The sequence below is a fragment of the Pinus tabuliformis genome, chromosome 1_2 (genome assembly GCF_031772625.1).
Source record: "Pinus tabuliformis cultivar Carrire ecotype Pingquan chromosome 1_2, CPIR1, whole genome shotgun sequence".
NCBI lineage: Eukaryota > Viridiplantae > Streptophyta > Pinopsida > Pinales > Pinaceae > Pinus > Pinus tabuliformis.
This window is the reverse complement of record NC_142298.1, coordinates 400,790,869-400,811,643: the sequence shown is the minus strand read 5'-3', so window position 1 is coordinate 400,811,643 and position 20,775 is coordinate 400,790,869. Positions and strand designations below refer to the sequence as shown.

Genomic DNA, 20,775 nt, shown 5'->3' with positions numbered 1-20,775 from the left:
TTTTGTTGATGTTATTTATCATTCTAGAAAGTCTCATTGAGTTTTGGGTAGTGGTCTAGAGGCTGACCTGGAATTTAGGATCAAAATCTAGGACTTCACCCTCTGAACTGAAGAATTTGGGTCACAACCACACCCTAGTACGCTTATGCATGTAGTTGGAGGCCCTCAGCTGCATGGGTACCTTGTCATGCATGCGGTTGGGATCCAGGACAACAAAAAGGCATTCAAAATCAGGATTTTGGCACTGGGAGTGGTTGTTTAGCTCCTAGGTGTCATGCAGCTCCTAAGGAAGCTCAGTAAGGTTCTAGTTTGTCTATTTCGCTTCCTTAACTATACTTAGGAGGTTGAGTCATGTCATAGTAGCCCTCAGCTCATGTTTACCCCGATAGGTCAGTGAGATTGGGTAAATTTGGGAGGGGTGGTTACAATAAATTTTAATCTAAGAGTCAGAATGAGATAAAGCACATGTTATCATAAATCTCTCAATGAGCTAGACATGATGGAAAAGGAGGAAATTTTTATAACCCCATTTCCAAAATGAGACAATGAAGGTTGGGCTAATTGAAATTAATGTCTCCCATTCAGTTGAAATTAGTCCAAGGAGGTGGGAGGGCGCATTATAGAAGGAATACATTTGTGCAACCCCAACCGAAGCATTTGAGCCAATGGAGCTCTTGTCTTGTGTTAGACAATTCCAATGTCGTGCAAAGAAAATTTAGTGATTGAGAACCATTAAGTGAAGTTCCAAACTATAGTCGATGATTGAAATTCATTGCAAGGCTAGGAAATTCCTAGAGGAAGCAGGTATATGCAATATAGAGTCTCAACTCTCTAAGCTAGAGAGAGACCCAACAAAGAATGATGTCGTAACATAAACCACAATCCAAACTCTTATTATAACCACTCCCGTGATCATGCAATAGCACTTATCTTGACAAGGGTTTTTAATGCATGGGAAGAGGTTAACTTATTAAGGGGGGTGGGGGGGGTGAGTTATTTTCGCCATCCTAGCCCCCCATCTTTGAGTTAACACTCGAATTAGGGATAATTTAATAAAAAATGATCTACATACTTTTTTATAATTTTACTTAATTTATGAGAAATTTAAACATAATATTTTGTTTTTAAAATTTTGAAAGCATTATAAAATAATGCAATTGAATTACGAAACTCAATAAATCCAAATACAAGAGGAGATAACAAAGTGCCCTTTATCCTTAGCTCATATGTTTAGAGTGTTCCATGAAGTACATCCATAGTCATTGTAAACGTATTTGATATTTCTTCAAGGGTTGATACTTAGGTATTGAATCTTGACAGAAGAAATCTCAATATCTTTCAAACAACAATACCATCCTTGATTTCTTCATTGAGACCTACAATAGAGTTGGAAATCTTGTCTACTTGAAGAAATATGAAGCAATATCCTCATCTTCTTCCATCTTCAAACTTTTGAATTGGGCCTTGAAATATTGTAGCATGGCTTATTTTACCTCCATGTCCCATTCATAACAAGTTATTAATCTTGTTCCATATATCATGAGATTATTTGCAGTGCATTACTGTGAAAAATTATGAATCAGTCAAACCACTTAAAATATCATGCTTAGCTTGTGCATTGGATGTATATAGTTCCTTACTAGTTGTGTCTATTGGAGGAGGATTAGGAACTTTATAATTAGTTTCTACAATTTCCCAAACATCAACACCCAAGGAAATGAGATATGTCTCCATTCTTATCTGCCAAAAAGCATAGTTAGATCCATTGAACATAGGAGGCTTGCCAACTACTCTGATTGTGACCATCTTTTCTTGAAATCAACCTTCCAGTAGTTAAATTTTCTTGAAGGAAACTCATCCTTATTCCACTTGTTAGCCCCAATATCACACTAAGACACGGGGTGGGGGGGGGGGGGGGTGGGTGAATCAGTGTGGTGACAATTTAAACATTTCAACATTTTTTACCAATAGACAATTATGTAGCAATGTACCATAACCATTTATGGCATAACTATAATAAATAAAACAATGCATCAAGAATACATCATCATATCAACACAAGTGGAGACAAGATTTTCCATGGAAAAACCATACGGGAGAAAACCAAAAAATCTTCTTCTTCTTATTCTTCAATTCTTTATGTAGATTTGTAGGCACTGACCTACTGGGGACACCCACCCCCAAAATATGCAAGTAGCTACTCACTATAGGCTACAAACTAATTGAGGCACCAACTTTGAAAATATTCAAGAAACTACTTGTTATAGGATACAACCTAATTGAGGCACCAACCTCATAAATTACCAAGATTTGACTTGTTGTAAGCTTCAACGTTATTGAGGCATGAACCTCAATCGAGGCACCCACCTCCTTTTTCAGCTTCATGTGGGCCATTTTTCATAATATTTAAAATTGGATCCACTTACTCTTCAATCAATACAAATGTTAATACCAAACAAATTGTTGTTGTCATACTATTGTTAATAACCTATCATATCTTCTCCATACCTCGTTCCAACCTATTCATTAATCTGGTCACATAAAACCCTTCTCGCAACCTATTCTTGCTATGTACCAAAAACCAACTATAACCTGCTCATAAGATCCCAAAAAAAATAATAGTGATTATGATCATCAAAAATACATCATCAAGGCTTTTATGCCTTTAGAAGTGTTCACCACTGAACCCTGAACATCATTCTTTCGAAATCCAATTTGACTTAGAAATGAGCCTAGAAATCCCCAAAAACTATATAAAATCAAAAAGTAAATTAAATTTTCTATAGAATGACTATTTCAGGGCACATTATACAAAACGGCCAATTCCCGAAAACAATTCTAAAAAATGTACACTATAATCTCCTTAATCGTTTGACAAAATGTAAGTTTTGGGCGTAAAACAAAAATTATTTTTCTGACTTGATGATTGTAAGGGTTCAAACTTGTGACTTTAGCTACATTGCACAAACCCACTACCAATTGTGCTTTATGTCATTGCTTGTTATATCATCTTCCTTAATCATCAATATGATAACTCAACTGAGAGGAGTGGGATCTGACCCAGTGACCATCCAACATCCAATGAAACCAATCAATAGTCAAGTTTGTCAAACCAAAATGTGGTAGGGCTCGACCTCCATTATCACCAACAAAGCAACTCAATCAAACCAATGCCAAACCTCAATAAATGATGGATCCAATGGAAATGCACCATGATGTCAATGTTTAAGCTTATATATGGTTATATGGTTAAACATAGGGTCCATGCTAATCATGTTGTTGATTGGTCTGTGATATAGGTGGAATTTGGGGAAAAATTCCAACTGGGGCCAATGTGCATTATAAATTGGAGGTAGCCATGCTTCTAAATCAAGTAATCAAGCATGTCAAGGTGCAGTGGAAGAACTTTGGAGTAGATGAAGCCACCTATGAGATGGCTAAGCAAATGAGGGTATCTTACAAATTTTTATTTGTTGGATGAGCAAATGTAAATGTAAAGAGTTGTTTGTATATAAATATCACTATGAATTGTGTTCGGTGAAGAGCATGGCTGAATTATGTTTGGGTATAGAACATCAAAGACAATGTTCCTTTAAGGGGGTGGGGTTTGTGAAACACTTTTTGGTCGCCCCCTCATGTAAATATTTTCATATGTAATTGTAATTAAATGTGATAATATGAAATGATTGGACTTAGAGAGGGGACACAGATTCAAAGCTTTGGGAGGAAACTACTAGGGAATGGAGGAAGTATCCAAATTATTGAGTGTTGCAATTAATCCTCACCCAGATCCCTTTTCCTCTAAGGGGGTGGGGTTTGTGACAACACTTTTTTATCCCCCCCTCATGTAAATATTTTCATATGTAATTGTTATTAAATGTGATAATATGAAATGACTGGATTGAGAGAGGGGACACAAATTTAGAGCTTTGGGAGGAAGCTACTTGGGAATGGCTTGGGGAAATAGCCAAACTATTGAATGTTTCAATTAATCCTGACCCAAATCCCTATCACATTTTATAAAGAATTAACGATGGCATATGGGCACCTAAGAAATAATGGACAAGTTGGTCCTGTGAGATGACATAAGTCAATCAACATGCAAAGGAAGTTCAAGGGAGGAATTAGGTGAGAGAAGAGACACTCTTGCAATGGGAGACATTGATCATTCGGGCATTCAAGCATTATTTGCAAAGACTAGAAGATGAAAGCCCAATGATTGCATATGGAGAGAATTGTTGATCAACAATGTGAGAAAGCGCTAGGAAAGACTCAACGTATGGTTAGGCTTGCAAGCTAGTTGAGGAGCACTGCAAAACAACACAGTTGTAACATTGAGAAGATAGGGTGGTAGTGGACTCTGGATTCGTGCACAAAAGGTGGAGATGCTAGTTACTATTAGACTTATCTTGGTTTTCACAGGCCGATACCTTGAGGGTGGACTATGGATTCCTGTGAAAGCTACCAGGAGGAGGTGTAGCGTGCTCTGAATTCCTGTGAAAGCCATCAAGTGGAGGCATAATGTGATTTGGTACTATGGGATCTAAATTCCTATAGTGTAATCAGGTGGAGACATCAGGATCTAGATTCCTTTAAACGATATTTGGGTGGAGACACTGTGTGCTATGGATTTCTATCAGACTATAGGTGGAGCCACTGTGGACTATGGATTCCTAGAATTCACTGTTTGGGTGGAGGCACTATGTGCTTTGGATTCCTTTCGGATTGCAAGTGGAGGCACTCTGTTCTTTGGATTCCCATGTGTTGTGAATTACTGGTGCAAAATTACCTTGAGCACTTCACTCCTCATGATCTGAATCTAGCTCAGGGGTGGTCAATTGCAAGAAAGGATTGTAGTACAATTGGTCTACGATTGTGAGGAGAGTTGAAATCTCTCTCTCATTTTCCAATCATCCAGTTATTAAGATAAGTTGTTTACTTATAACTTGTTTATGTTTATGCAATATTAATGATCATTATTGTTATTTTATGGTAATGGGTATATCGGTATTGTTAATGAGGAACATGTATTCTTGAGTGTTAATGTGATGGTTTTTGAGTGATTTTCGTGGTTGCAATGGACTTGTAAATCCCTATGGCATTGATGTGCTCTTGAATGATAATTTATTTATATTCTCATGATTGATTTTTATATGACTAGTAGACATTGGTTGTGTGTGTAATTTCCATTACTTGTCATGTGTGAGTAGCTTGAATGGTTGTAGCATAAAGGCTATTAATAATATTGCGATTATCTATTAATAAATCCCATGGAACTATCATGATGGTGTAAATCGATGAGTTGTATGTTATAGGGGAGAAGTAGTCTACATGACTTAGAGATGTTATCCATGTTGGCCACAAACTAATAATGTAGTATTGCATTATAAGTGCCAAAATGGTTGTGTATAGACATTGAAGTCCCCAAGACTTCAGAACTGACTCACAGGGAATAGGCCCACATTCGGGTCGAGCTAGTCTTAATGAAGTTCAAGGGGGGACTGTAAGATACTATGGTACTGACTTAACATAACATAGGAAGGGATAATTCTCATTAATCAGTGAGAATATTTATGTCACACCATGCCAAATATGCTAGGATATGGTTAGTGTAAAAGAGTGTGGATGACAGAGGTTGTGAGATGGAAAGCTTCCTGTCACCTGTAGTTAGTTTTGTCATCACACTATTGGGGTGTGATGAAGAACCCTACTAAGTTGGGAGTGTTAGCACCATAGATGGAGAGTGCGACAAATACCCTTTTTTTCATTAAACAAGAAACTACTAACTTGAACAAAGAGCTGGGACTCTGGCTGGAATAAATATCTAAGTTGAAGTGGCACCTTCTAAGAATGCTTCCTAACTAGGATGACTCCACCCTAGTGTCACCACATATCACATGATCATGGGGGAGAGTTAGTGGTGCCATCTTATAGTAGGTTGCAGAAATGACAGAACCTACGAAATTAATGGAAGACATATAACGGGGAATATATCTATTACTTAATGAAAATATTCATATCGCACCACGAAGTTCAAAGTTGCCTACACTGAAGTGGTAATGCCATGGACTGACGAAAGGTCTGGGATGGGAAATGTCCCCACCACTTGATGTGAATATTGACATTGCGCTGCAAGGGTTTGAAATAGGGTACACCTGAGAGGTAAAGTACAGTGGCGTCATGACATGGTGGGACCACATTGGAAATGGAAGATGTGGCAAGTCCATATAGGCATTTGGCTGCCATGTGGCAAACCTTGCTAATGTGGCAGGATTGTGGGGCCCATACTTCAAATGGGCATAATTTTCAATCCAAGAGTCAGATTGAGAAGAATTTTATGTAATTGGAAAGCTTTCGATGAGCTAGACGCAATGGAGTGGGTCAAAGCTAATTCCACTAATGTTGGCAAAGGAAAAAAATTGTAACCCTATTTCCATAATGAGACCATGTAGGTTGGGTTAATTTGAAGTAACACCTCCCATTCAACCGATATTAGTCCAAGGGGGTGGGAGGGAGTGTTACAAAGGGATACACTTGTGCAAGCTCAAATGAAGCATTTCAGACAATGGAGCTCTTGTCTTGCGCTGGATAGTGCCAATGCAGTGCAAAGAAAAGCTAGCGATGGATAAGGTTTAAGTGGAGTGCCAAATTATAGTCGATGATCGAAATTCGTTACAAGGCGAGGAAAGTTCTAGAGGAAATTGGTATCTGCAAGATGGAGTCTCAAATCCCTGAGCTAGAGAGAGACCCAACAAACAATGTTGTTGCACACATAAACCACAACCCAAACACTTATTATAACCACCCTTGTGCTCATGCGATAACACTTCTCTTGACGAGGGCTATTAATGCATGGACACATGTTAAACTGTTGAGGGGGTAGCGAGTTATGTTGGTTTTTGTGGCCCCCATCTTTGAGTTGACACCCAAATGGAGGATAATTTAATAAAAATGATTTACATACAAATTTATAATTTTACTAATTTATGAAAAAGGTTAAGATAATATTTTATTTTTTAAACTATAAAAACATTATAATATAATCCAATTGAATTATCAAATTCAATAAAGTCAAATACAACTTATTTATTCAAAAACTAATTATATTTGCAATAACTTAGATACATTTTAAAAATCCATAAACTAAATCATTTAGTTGAAAAAGAATTGTAACAACTTGCTACATGCCATGATTTTAAAAATTAAATCATTTAAATTTTCATTGAAGGAAAATTTAAAGAATTCATAATTTAAGCGTGATAAATTAAATTGTTTAATTTTTTGAGAAAGAAAAAAAAAGGTGGTTTAAAGATTCATTTTTCCCTAAGTAATGATGATTTTTTAGAGCTTCCAACAATTTAATTGGCGATGATAGTGAAAATGAACTATTATGTACCTCAAAATTTGAGGTTCAAATCTCCTTGATTTACTCGTGTCTACGGAAGAGGCATATGTAAGCACATATGGGTTATAGTGGCAACAACCTTGTAGGCACACAGGGGGCCAATTGCTAATTCCTCTAATAAAATATTTGATTTTGAAATTTTATTATACTAATTTCATATTTAAAGATATTATATTAGTTTAAAAAAATTGATATTTAATTGGAAAATTTTAAAATAACATCGTAAATATTATAATTCCAAAAATTAAATCATTTAAATTTTCATTAAAAAAAATCATTAAAAACACTCAATTCAGTGTTTTGCGATCCATATTATGAATGTTGAGAGATCCATATTAGTTGTTATATTCTAACGACCAAAAAAATCTCTCTTCATCTATTTAAGCTAATGCCATAATCTGGTTCTTCATCTTGTCCTGAAAATGAACCACGTTAGATGGTTCAAAATGCGTCGACTAAAAGTTTTTTTATGTGATTATTTGCCAAAAGATCTCTCAACATTCATTATAAACACTTCTAAATTAAAAGTGAATATTACATTGTTTAATTCTCCAAGAAAAAAATAAACCTCATACATACCATGCCTTGGAATTTTTATACTACTTCACGTTAAAAAAAAATGCATTGTTTAAAAGAATTAGAATAAATTGTTATATGTCATAATCCCATAGTTACAACTTCCATGACAATCAAGGAATGTTTAAGTCATAAATTAAATTGTGTTATTCTCCAAGAAAAAAAAGAAACTTTATACATATCATGCCTTTGGAATTTTTATTATACTACTTCACATTAAAAAAATTACATTGTTTAAAGCAAAATTGGAATAAATTGTTATATGCCATAATTCTATAACTACAACTTCCATCACAATCAAGGAATGTTTAAGTGATAAATTAAAAAACTATAAGCATACCATACTGTTGTAAGAATATTATGTTATTCACAATTCTATGTTGAAGTAAATGAAATACCTCCATTATATAGAAATGGAGGACCCCCGGTGTTGGTTAAGGATGGCTACGACAACTGGGTAGATGCAAGTCCCTATGTGAGCTTACAACTCACCATACTTAGCTCATAGGAAAATGAAGCATTGGAAAATCCAACTCTAACACCCCCCCTTAAGCGAAACATAGGGAGCAATTAAAGAAAAAATAAAAACAAAGAATGGGTCTCGACAACAAGGCCTAATTAGTACCCATGCACAAACTCTCATAAGTGGAGAAAGAGAGAAAAACTCGTAGGAAAAATCTCCTCCCAAAAAGAGAGAAATATGTTAGTGCGCAAATTGTCATGGAGTTAAAATTGTAGATCCCATAACAATCCACTGAATGGCAAGAACATAGGTTTGCTCCAATCAAGAAGTACATAATGTTGAAGTACCGGAAATCTGAAGATGAGAGCTGTGAAACCTCAATGAGGTCGGTCGATCTTTGAAGTAGGATTGTTGCAAAGCCATACAAGTGGCAAACATTGTCAGCTTCTCCAAAAAATGCTTCAAATAAAATAGTTATCGGTAAAGAACCAGGACAAAGGTTTGAAACAGAAGTAACACCATCAACCAACAAACAAACAATGAGGCATGTAAGTATAGAAAATGTCGTACAACAACACTCCTGAAGTTGACTGAACATTGTCACCATCACACTTATCAAACACAAAAGATGATAATTTCCAACAAGGAAATGTCAACAATATCTATCACCATCTAACTGCCCCCCTAAAACACAACTGTGGAAGGAGAGTGAATCAATAGCCTCCATTGTCAGCAAATTTCCCCCTTAAAACACAATTGAGGGAAAAATGAAAATCAATAATGAACAACTGATGCAACATGATGATATGAAGTTTGAAATCATTGGTTAAATTGGCTACATGACCATCCATCAAGCCATCCACAAACAATCTTGATGGTTGGCGCTGGACCACGATTCATTCTCTCACATATCTTTTGTAATGATCCAAATATTGGACTACTAATTGACCAATAATGTTGATGCTTGGGTAATTTCTTCTGACGAGGATGTACAGAGCTCAAATTTGGGTGTCACAACATTTTCATTTGGAATGACATTAACAACCATGTCAGCAACATGTTTATCACAATTAAAAGGAGCATTTTCTTCAAGCACCTCACAATTGGATGTAGGTGATGAGGCAGCAACAAGATCGTATCCAAGACCTACTCTTGATGTATGCACTACAGGGTTAATAGGAGCAACAATTCCTTGTCCATTCTTCCCAAGTCCTCCTTCGGTATATCCCATTTACTCAACAATCGAGATCCAATACCAGTAGTATGCTTTTCCAAGCTGGGTGTAACAAAGGCATGTGATGATTCATGATCACCAACATCGGGCTTTTGGCATTCAACATTGTCAAGTGTGGAAGAATGAGAGATTGTCACCTTAACATCAACTGTCTCCATCTCAAATTTCTAAAGACGACAAACTTCCAATTCAAGTTCCTGCTTAGACTCTTGCAACTTTTAAATAACCTCATCTTTCTAAATCAACTGTTGAGACAATGTATCATAATCTTGTTTCAAAAGTTGATATTGTTCCAACGTTGTTTCTTTTAAGCAATCAATCTCCATAATGTGTTGATTGTTTTTCTCTTTTAGTTGCTTCTTCAAATTTGAGTCAGAAAAAGACTCAACTTCCTCTTGCAAGTCATCAAGGAGGTCAATATTCTCTTGAAATTCATCTACAAGCATTTGGAAATATTTTCCCATGGTTGATTCAAAATGTTCAACCTTGTTGATTTTTTTCAGCTACTGATGTTTGCAACCTATTTTTAAGAGTTGCATTATCTGTTTGCAAAAGGGATACCACTCACTGCAATTGAAGGACCTCTTTACGAAGTTCATCTGTTGCTTTCTTCTCACGAAGCTCCTGCAATCTTTTACCCATCTTGAAAAGACCAAGTTGGAAAAGAAAAAATTGCTACAAAACACACTAATGGTGGCAACAAAAGTTGTTTTACACTTCCAATCACAACCCAAATCAAACAAATCTAGCTAGGTTTACATAACTAGCCCCAAGATAAGTACATCACCCAAATGCACATATGGCCATTCTTGATTGAGCATCATTTACAAATCCTCTTAACTTTTCAAGAAATCCTTAGGAATTAAAATCCTTGGTTAAAATGTGTGCCCAAAAAAACTTTTGGCTTCCAAAAAATTATTAAAAAAGGACCTCACTATTTTCATGAGCATAGCTAAATATTACCCAATTAGATGTTCACGGACTGCTTGACAAAGCTTCGCTCACAATGTTATGTTAAAGTACATAAAAGGCTTCCATTATATAGCAATGTAGGGCGCCCAATGTTGATTAAGGATAAATATGACAACTGGGTAGATGCAAGTCCCTGTGAGAGCTTACAACTCACCATACTTAGCTCATAGGGAAATGAAGCGTTGGAAAGACCAACTCTAACCACTGTAAATATTTACCTTTATATTTTATTTAAATTAAAAAACTATAAGCATAAAATACTGTAAAGATTCACCTTTATATTTTTATTTTCTATGATATTTAGTTGTTGATTTTGCTACAATTTGCTAGGATGTCTGCCAATCATTATGCTAATATTTCTAATAGCAGTAATGGTAATACGAGATGTTGATTGAATTATGGAAACCGATAACTTTTTACAAAAATAAACATGATTTCTCGCTTCCATCGACACTTGCTCCCATATTCTGTTGTCACGAAGCTATTAAAGGATCCAACAATTTATATTAAAAAGAATGTTCATCTTTAACATTCAGTATTGCAATGACTTGAAAATGAGAAAAAATAAGTAATCAAATGATTATCATAGGTCTGAACTCAGAAAGCAACAATAATCACATGAATCTATATTCTCAAAACATATAACATGAATTTATATTCATAAAAATATGAAATTATAAAAAAAAGCATTACAAATCTATCAAAGAATCCAACAATTTATATTAAAAGGAAATGTTCATCTTTAACATTCAAAACTGCAATAATTTGAAAATAGGAAAAATTAATTAATGAAATGATTAAAAATCCCACTGTTATATAATTTAAATACAAAAAACAACAATAGTCACATGAATCTATATTCTCAAAACATGTCACATAAATTTATATTCATAAAATAAATTATACATAAAAAAAAACACCTTACATTTCCAGCATATTTCTACTATAATTTTGTTCATTCTCAAATAACTTCAACTGCACTGAATCCGATAATTTTTCGTGTTCCTCTTGAGACCAATGCTTCAACTTTTTGTGTTCCTCGTCTAAATACAGAATATTAACACTAGGAATTATCATAATGAATTTTGGTATGTTTATTAATAAATGAACCTGTTTATCTAGGATTAATACCAACTTATATGCATGCTCTAGTAAATTTAAAGCCCGTACAGTAAATGAATGATTTCAATGTTCATTCAACCTTTATCTTATGAAAATGATCTAGTCTACTCTAGCTCTCCCCAATGACGGACAAAATTCAAACCTAATTACAATTACAAATCCGTTCTTCCTGCCATAGATGGTCAAAATTTATTCAATAAGCATGATGAAAATTGAAATCGTAAATCCGTTCGCTAAAGAATTGACAGTGATAATCTATGGTATGCGCTCTTTTTCTCACAAACAAATAATAAAACCAGCTATCAATCCACTGATTGCTCAAATAAGTCGATGCAGCTGATTTAAATTTTAGCGAAACCCTGAATCCAAAAACCTGCAATTGGGTTATTACTCAAATTTTACTACACAGGGATTTACTTTTTTTTCCCAAGAATAGAAAAACGCTTTCATAGTAATAAAAGTACAATTAAAACAGGGGATTAGGATCCCGCTAATTTATCTTATGTGTTGAAACAAAGAACGTTCCTATGTTGTTCTAAAAGCTTTTGAACTTATTCTTGATTGACATTGCTTTAATTTTCTGAGACAGATCATTCCTATTACATTTTCCAATGGCAGTTTCTGAGTTCATTGGCAGGTGCATACAATTAAACCAGAATGTGTCTTAATCCTTGAAGAGAACCAGAGGCAAAATATTTGTAGAAAATCTTGTCAGAATCTGAGTTGATAGTTGATCTGCTGCCCCATTCTATCTCCTCTAGATGTGGGTAATGGTGAGTCGTGACAGAGTTGAAAGTTTGGAGCAGAACTTTGATTAGGCATTTCCATGTATCTAGGTTTGGAGAGTTCAAAAAGTCTCTATTATTTGCCCAATCTATGATGGATTTGGAGTCCCCAAAAGCAGTAAGAGATGAGATTCCAAGCCAAGACGCACAGGATAGGACCCCACAGAGGAAGGAGTTTTGCTCGAAAATTAGTTCCGGAACGGCAGTTCCAGTGGAACCTGTAGTGTATCTCAGTACTTAAGTAGATAACCATTCCGCATCCACAGTACTTAGGTAGATAATCATTCCGCATCCACAGGAGTCAAATGAAGAGACCCCATCAAAAAAAGCTACTGGGAAGGAAAACCAGATGTTACTCGGGGAGAAGGGCTTTTGGGTGGTCTTCAGGGCAACAACCCAAGGATGTCACAGTGGTCCCAGTATGCAGAAGGATTGGTCATTCGGATCACATTTTTCCAGACAGAGGAGGCAAAAGGACATAGAATGAGGAGATGGTTAATGTCCTCTCCTGCAGATTTACAAAGGCAGCATCTTGCCGGCCCTGGAAACCTCGCTTTCTGAAGGTATGCCAAGTCAATATTCTATTATGTGCCACAAGCCAAGAGAAACATTTTATTTTGAGTAGGAAATTATATTTCCAACTTCGGATCAGCCAAGGATAGATAAAATTGTTTCGGCGAGGCTGATATATTATCTCATATGCCTCCAATGCCGTTATCCGATCTTCTTGTGATCCGCGACACCAAGTAAATATGTCTTCTTTAGTGGAGAGAACAATCCCTGAAATTCTGAGATCAGTGATGTATGAATTCCATTCCCCTATCAGATGACCAGGGATTTCCAGCTCTTCCCCGACTTTCCAGTGTGTATAAGTGGAGGATGAGAGGTTTTTGTTTGCAATGTCCTGTTAGACCGGATAAGGGATTGACAAGGGATCCAATCCGATTTTTTATTTTTGCAATAGAACCCTTTCCCACATCCCATTTTAGATTGCTGAATAGCCAATGCTTGCTGTGAAGGAAGCTGCACCATGTGTACGAGCAGTGATGTGGATTTGGAGCACCAGCTCTAATCCAGTCAATGAAATCTTTGTTTTGAAGATATTTCATCTTTATAATCTGGTTCCATGTGCCAAGTTGAAGGAATGAGTCTCCAATAGCCCCCCATCCACCCTGTTTGATCGAGCAGTTTATAATGTCCAAACTGACGAGATGGAATTTTCGAGTTTGTTGCGTGCCGGCCCATATGAAACCTGTGATTATTGTATTAAGCTTGTGCAGAACTGCTGAGGTAGCTTGACAATGTGCATCCAGTATATAGGGATGCTATGCAGAACATATTTTACCAGAATAATACGCCCCCAGGGATATCCACCAGTGACACCACATATAGAGTCGTTTTCTGATTTTTTCCAACCAGTCCCAGTCTTTGATTTTGTATCCGTTATGCTTTAGAAAAAAGCCCAAGTAGGTGACGGCCTCGTCCATTTGTGAGGATTTAACCCCAAAGATGCTAGCAATCTCCATTATCTCTGTGGCTTCAGGATCACTCGAGATAAATAAAGACTTTGACCAGTTCACAAGAAGGCCTGATGCGGTTCCAAAATCTGTAATTATATTGAAGATCACCCGCCATTCTGAAGGATAAGATTTGCCTATTGTGAAGAGAGCTTCTGCAAACACTAAATGTGAAAGGGATACCCTGTTTCCAATTCTGCAGCCAGTGATTTGTCCACGATCTCGAGCATTTGTTAATTTTTTGGACAGACCATCAATTGTGATGAGAAATAGAAGAGGAGACAAAGCGCTGCCTTGTCTAAGTTCTCTTGATATTTGGAAGAATTCAGTGCTAGAGAGGCCGTCTTAATGTAAGCTTTAATCCAATTTATCAATGAAGATCCCATGCCAATTTTGTACAGAATCATCCACAATAGTTCCCAGTCAACGCAGTCAAAAGCCCCGGAGAGGTCAATTTTCATGTGGCAGGCGTCAAGGTTGCAGGTTTTGATTGTGCGGATGATTCTCCAGGAAGCTTACCTAGCATTGTCACTAAATCTGTGGGGTTGAAACCAACTGTTTCAAATGCATTTAGTACAAAGCCAACGGAAAATGTTGGACTTGGAATACTTACTATGTCATCCCTTCATCCAGTTGGTACTAGGTAATCAAGATCCCCTGACTGATATTACAATCTCCAGTTGTAAATATTGCCTTTGCATCTAAATTCATTGTTTTTTAGGAAGATGTTTGATACTGACAGCTTACCAGTGCAACTGCATCATGAGTAGCCAATATGAGAACATCAGCAGAGGAGACGATTCCTCTGCATCTGTTCTCCAGCAAAGCTTTTATTTCATCTATCAGATCAAATCCTTCTCTGCATATTATCTTCGGTGCTATTGATCAGAACAGATTAACTTCATGAACACATGTCTATCACCTGGCATTACAAACTTATCTTCTGTCAGGTGGCGCGGCAGCACTGTTCCTGCAGATTCTTACAGTCTAGATCCACTGCTTCAAATTGGGGCGCCTCAATAACATTACAAGTATTTTATAATTTTAATGTAAATTTTGAAATTTTTTATTACTGAGAAAGACGAGGATGGAGAGAAGCCTAACTAAGTCTACACTTCAACCTCCTCTTCCTCTTAGACAAATTCTAAGAGTATCAGCGTCATTATAAGAACACTCAATATTATGAAAACAGTCCGTCCATACTATGAAAGCAATATATGGTCGCTCATCTCTCGTTATCCATAACTATAACTATAAAATTAACACTACAGAAGTAAAAAGATTCACATGGATCATCTTCACCATGGATGAATGAATGAAAAATAAAGTGAATTAACAAAAAGAGATTGTGCTCAACCAGACAAGTAGCATTGGCAAAACGACATAGATGATAATGAACATCACAATATTGTGGGATTCACTGCAATTTATTTCATATGACAATACACATTTCCCTCATGAAAGATATGACAATGGATATCACAATTTTCTGGGATTAATTGCAAGTCATTTCATATGATACAGATTTCTCTACTGGGATTCATTGCAGTTCATTTCAAGTGGTGATGGATATCACAATATTTTGGGATTCAGGGGGCTTTTTTTCATTGTATAGGAACAACATTTCTCTTCCCTTGCCGATGGCTATGTCCTGCAAGGGATTGATTGATTACTTTATGAATTGATGCCCTTCTTTTACAGAGACATAATTGCGATCTATTTCGTTGTAATGAAATATTCTGATGCTCATTGATTTTGGATTTGGTTTTCACATTGTTGTTGTTTTGGGGAGAGTTTTCCCTTATCACATCTTCGGCTTGAACTTGGGGTGAGTCTTTGGGATTTCTACATCTGGGTGGAAACAATATCCCTGGTTTTTTCTACCGAGATACAGATGTATGGAAACAATATCCCTGGTTTTTTCTACCGAGATATGTATCTATTGAACAGTTGTATTTGTAATTTACAAGAAGTTTCATGGTGTTGTTTATGGTTATTTTAATTTTGACTTAAAAGAACACACATATATTTCCTTCCATTTTCTTATGCAAAAAGGCAAATACAACATGTTGGAAAAAAATCATGTGCGAATGTAATTCCAGAGATAGTAGCATGCAGTTGGGCTCCAAAGAAAATTGTATTCTAGGAGCTTCAATTTCATTCCTTGGAAGTTGGAATCATATTTTGAAAATTTAAATCCAGGAGCTTCAACTTCATATATTGGAACCATATTTTTAGTTGAAGAGGAAATAAGTTACAGAAATTTGAGAGTAACCCACTAAAGTTGAAATGGCCCTTACAGAGTTCATGTTCCATTCTCCAAGGATAGAGTTCGGAACACATTACAAGGATCTATCAAACTGAACTTTAATAAATATCATAAAGGTAACCTTAACATGACTTGATCAAGAAGGATGTTCAGAGATCACTATCATTATAATTTTATATGGAAGGAAACCATTAATAATTTAAAATTGAAAACTTTAATATTTGGAAATACAGAAGCCCTTACTTTCAACTCCCAAGAGTTTTTTTAGAAAATTGTAAATAGCGATGGATAAGAGAAATTTGTAAAGGACAAATGAATCTGGAAAATACAAATATGCAACTCCATGGGATACCTGGTTAACTATGTGGACGAGCCGAACACAAAAAGAACCATGTGTGTCATGATTTCATACAATATCTTTCAACTTGGATAAAAAAACCAAAATATGGCTTCTATTGTTTAGTGGCTTCCCAGTTCCCTTCCTTTTTTTTTTTTGTAACTAGTATAACTTGCTAGACTGTAATTGTTTTTCAATGTTAATTTTTGGTGTTTTAGTCTGGAAATGCGTTTATGTAACAACTTTGAGCTTGAAATGTCAAGCTATACAATGAAAATGGTGGATATTTGCAAATAGACAGTATCTACCATGAAAACAATTTGTGACAACACATCTCTCATTATCCATAACCAAACCGTATGAAAACAGTCTGTCTATACTATCAAAACAGAGCATGGTGGCCCATGTGAATAAATAAAATTTAAATTAAATAGTACTTCGTTTTCACATGGAGAGATTGTGCTGAACAATTAGTGTTGGCAAAATGAAATACATAGTAAGGACATTACAGTATTGTAGGATGCAATTCATTTCATACGACATATGACTCGTATGCTCTCCCAATACATTACTGCTTCTCCAGTTTGGGACAGCCAGAGCCTTCAACTTTCTCCAACTGCCTCAAGTGTTCAGCACATTCCATTTTAAAGGTTATCCCTTCAACCATCTCTAGTTTGGGGCAGCCAAGAGCCTTCAACTTTCTCCAACTGCCTCAAGTGTTCAGCACATTCCATCTTAAAGGTTATCCCTTCAACCACCTGAAGGGTTCAACACAATCCAACCTAGCGCATCCCTGGATCACCATAAGAAATCATGTCTCAAAGAGTTAGCAGCATTAGTAGAGATTTTCACCCTCTTCGTATTTTCCTACGACTCCAAACATCCAAACAATGAGTAGGGTTTCCACCCACATGCCCCTATTTTCCATCCTTCTCTTTATGCAACTCCATGGCCAATTTGTAAAAAATTGCATTGAATTCCATTGCACATAGACGTGCCCCATATCAATTTAGATTCCATCTTCAAAAAATATGTGGATGCATCTGCAAAGTGGCACATTAAATTACATTATACTGTATCAAGTTAGATACCATTATCAAAAAATTTGAATCACCTGCAAAGTGGAGTACAACTACTGTGCATAGATCTTGAATTGTGTTAATAAAACAACTCTGTTTTTTCAAAACTTTTACCATTTCATCCAAACCAGTTAGATATTTGTCCACATCCAAATTCCATTAGGGATAGATTCGTTCTATATCAAATTAAATTTCATTTTCAAAAATATGGAATCATGAAATTTATGAAATTTCATTATACATAGACTTGCCATATATTAAATTAAATTTCACTGTGAAAGCATTTGGAAGCATCTTCAAACTGGAGGAGAAGTCATGTGTTTGAAGATTCTTAAAGTTATTTAAATTGAAAATTCGTCAAGTTCCCAAATTAGAGAACTCAAATATTTAAAACAACCGTCATTAAACTCTTTATAGATTTCAGATACCAATTTCATGTGTGAACAATAATTCATTTCAAGGAACACAGATGACAAAATTCTTCTGGCAATGGATATACATTGATCTGCACGGACGTCTGACCGATCATTTCACTGGCATCTCACATTCAAGATCAAATCTTTTTCGACCCAATGAGGCCTCATCATATTCGTTCATATGCGACACCGATCGATGACAATCCAATCAACCATCCTCATGGATTAAAGCATACCTCCGATTTGTGTCTGTCCAACGAAGATCAAAAGGCTTGAAACATGGCGCTGATAATTCAATCTCCAACTTGAGCGCACATTATGATTCAAGTAAAAGAAAATGGCGAGCTGGAGCAGAGGCGCGGCTTCGATAGAACAATCTTCAACTGTTTCACTAGTTAAGTTCTCTAGTTCCTCCATGTCCAGAAAAATCTCCAAGAGGACGAGAGTTTAGCAGTTCACTTCCAGGAAAAAGAGGTAAAAGGAAACAAAGAAAATGTGTGACCAGGAGAGAATGATGGCCAAGCGTGATGCTAAAAACTTGAAGGGCGGTGTATATAAGTAATTATTTTTAATGGGAAAGTAGCTTCCGGGAAGGTTCGTTCGTTATGACCGCTAGGAATCTTCAATTGTATGTTTATTTTATTTTATTTAACACTATTATGTGTGAACAACTGGTCAAAAAGCGGGAAATATGGGACTGTATTTTTTTTCTAAAGCGTCGCATTTCATTTATTCGATCTTGTCGCTTTCATTTGTTATGTGCGTGAAGAACAGTGTGCCTTCAAATGGGCCATACCCCACACATAAAGTTAAAATAAACATTTTATTTAATTTTATTATAATTAAATTCAAACAGAGACGGGTGCATTGAACGTGCATCTCGCAATTTCATTGTTGTCGACCACGTCCCGTGATTCCTTTTAAACGATAGATGCCTTTCCGATAGTTAAGCGCCTAACTTATCGGTTTGTTTTCAAACCAGGGTAAGTTGGATGGTAACGAGTCCCTGTTTTTTTTTCCCAATTTCCTAGGGTAAAAAGTTAAATGTGTCCCTTTACTTTTTTATTTTTAAATTTTTATTAGTCGGAACACTTTCATTTTCACCGATTTTTTTTATTGGTGCGAACAATTTAGTTTTTATTTATTTAATTTTTTTTAATCGATGGAAAATATAGTAAATTGATAAATGTCTAGCTTTATTAATTAGAAATCAATTTTATCTCCCAAAAAAAATCTGTAATGTCTTATTACATTGTGTAATGTCATTAAAGTTTCTATAATTATGTGTGGTAGAACTAAATGGAAGTATTGCATATTAAAATAAGTTTTTCTACTTTAAAAATATTTTATTTTTTAAATGGCTTTTGTGATTTATATTATCAAATCTCTACATCGTTTAAGAAAAGCTAGATTTGTCTTTAACTTGGAAACCCTTACACGAAACCATTCAAACTGATGAACTTTAATAGCAATGACCCTTCTGTATAGGGTAGTAATTTATGAATTAAGGCTTCTATGATCCATATTACCGAATCTCTACATTGTTTAAGAAAAACCAAATTTGTCTTCAACTTGGAAACCCTTACGTGAGACCAGTCAAACTGATGAACTTTAATAGTAGTGGTGCTTCAATATAGGGTAGTAATTTCCGAATTCAGGCTTCTGTGATCCATATTACCGAATCTCTACACCGTTTAAGAAAAGCCAAATATGTCTTCAACTTGGAAACCCTTACGCGAGACCGTTCAAACTAATGAACTTTAATAGCAGTGGCCCTTCTATATAGGGTAGTAATTTGTGAATTCAAGCTTCTGTGATCCATATTACCGAATCTCTACACCGTTTAAGAAAATCCAGATTTGTCTTCAGCTTGGAAACCCTTACGCGAGACCGTTCAAACTGATGAACTTTAATAGCAGTGGCCCTTCCGTATAGGGTAGTAATTTCTGAATTCAAGCTTTTGTGATCCATATCACTGAATCTCTATATCGTTTAGGAAAAACTAGATATGTCTTCAACTTGGAAACCCTTACGTGAGACCTTTCAAACTGATGATCTTTAATAGCAGTGGCCCTTCTGTATATGGTAGTAATTTCTGAATTCAGGTCTCTACATCACCCTCTAGTTAAGCCTATGCCATTATTTGCATCTTCATTTGGTCCTGATGATGAACCACACTAGTTGGTTTGAAACACGTTGGCAAAATTTTCTCTTATGTGATTTCTAGCAAAAAGACTCTTCTTAATATTTTATTTGTTAATGTTGATAGGGAAGGTATAAACAAAGAGGGGTAAGTAAAAAAATTCTACAAATAAGAAAAAGGGCATAGGAGTTATATAAAAGAAGATGGCAAGTTTGAGATAAGCTCACATAAGCTAAGGTGTTTGACAAAAATGTGGAAAGAGTGAGAGAAATGAGACAAAAGGCTATATCACATGTGCACTGCAAAGGAAGTGGAAATAGAGTAGTACTTTTTACTTCATTGTAAATCATATAGCCATAGAATTTGTTGGTGGCTAGAAAACAATGTTTGATGATAGGCTATTCAAGGACATTGCGAGAAAGGTTGAACATAGAAAAGAGCTAAGGGAGGTTGTAGT

At 35.8% G+C, this 20,775-nt stretch overlaps 1 long non-coding RNA gene across 2 annotated transcripts; it reads right to left on the bottom strand.

The window, feature by feature from the left end:
• Nucleotides 1-17,087: 17,087 nt before the first annotated feature.
• On the bottom strand, nt 17,088-18,692 carry LOC149206044 (uncharacterized). 2 transcript variants are annotated; one of them, XR_016251907.1, is made up of 2 exons: nt 18,259-18,692; nt 17,088-17,723 (listed from the first exon to the last, which is right to left on the bottom strand). It is a non-coding gene; the product is annotated as an uncharacterized LOC149206044 (long non-coding RNA). The 2 variants fall into 2 exon arrangements; XR_016251906.1 differs by having other exon boundaries at nt 18,412-18,692.
• Nucleotides 18,693-20,775: the final 2,083 nt, after the last annotated feature.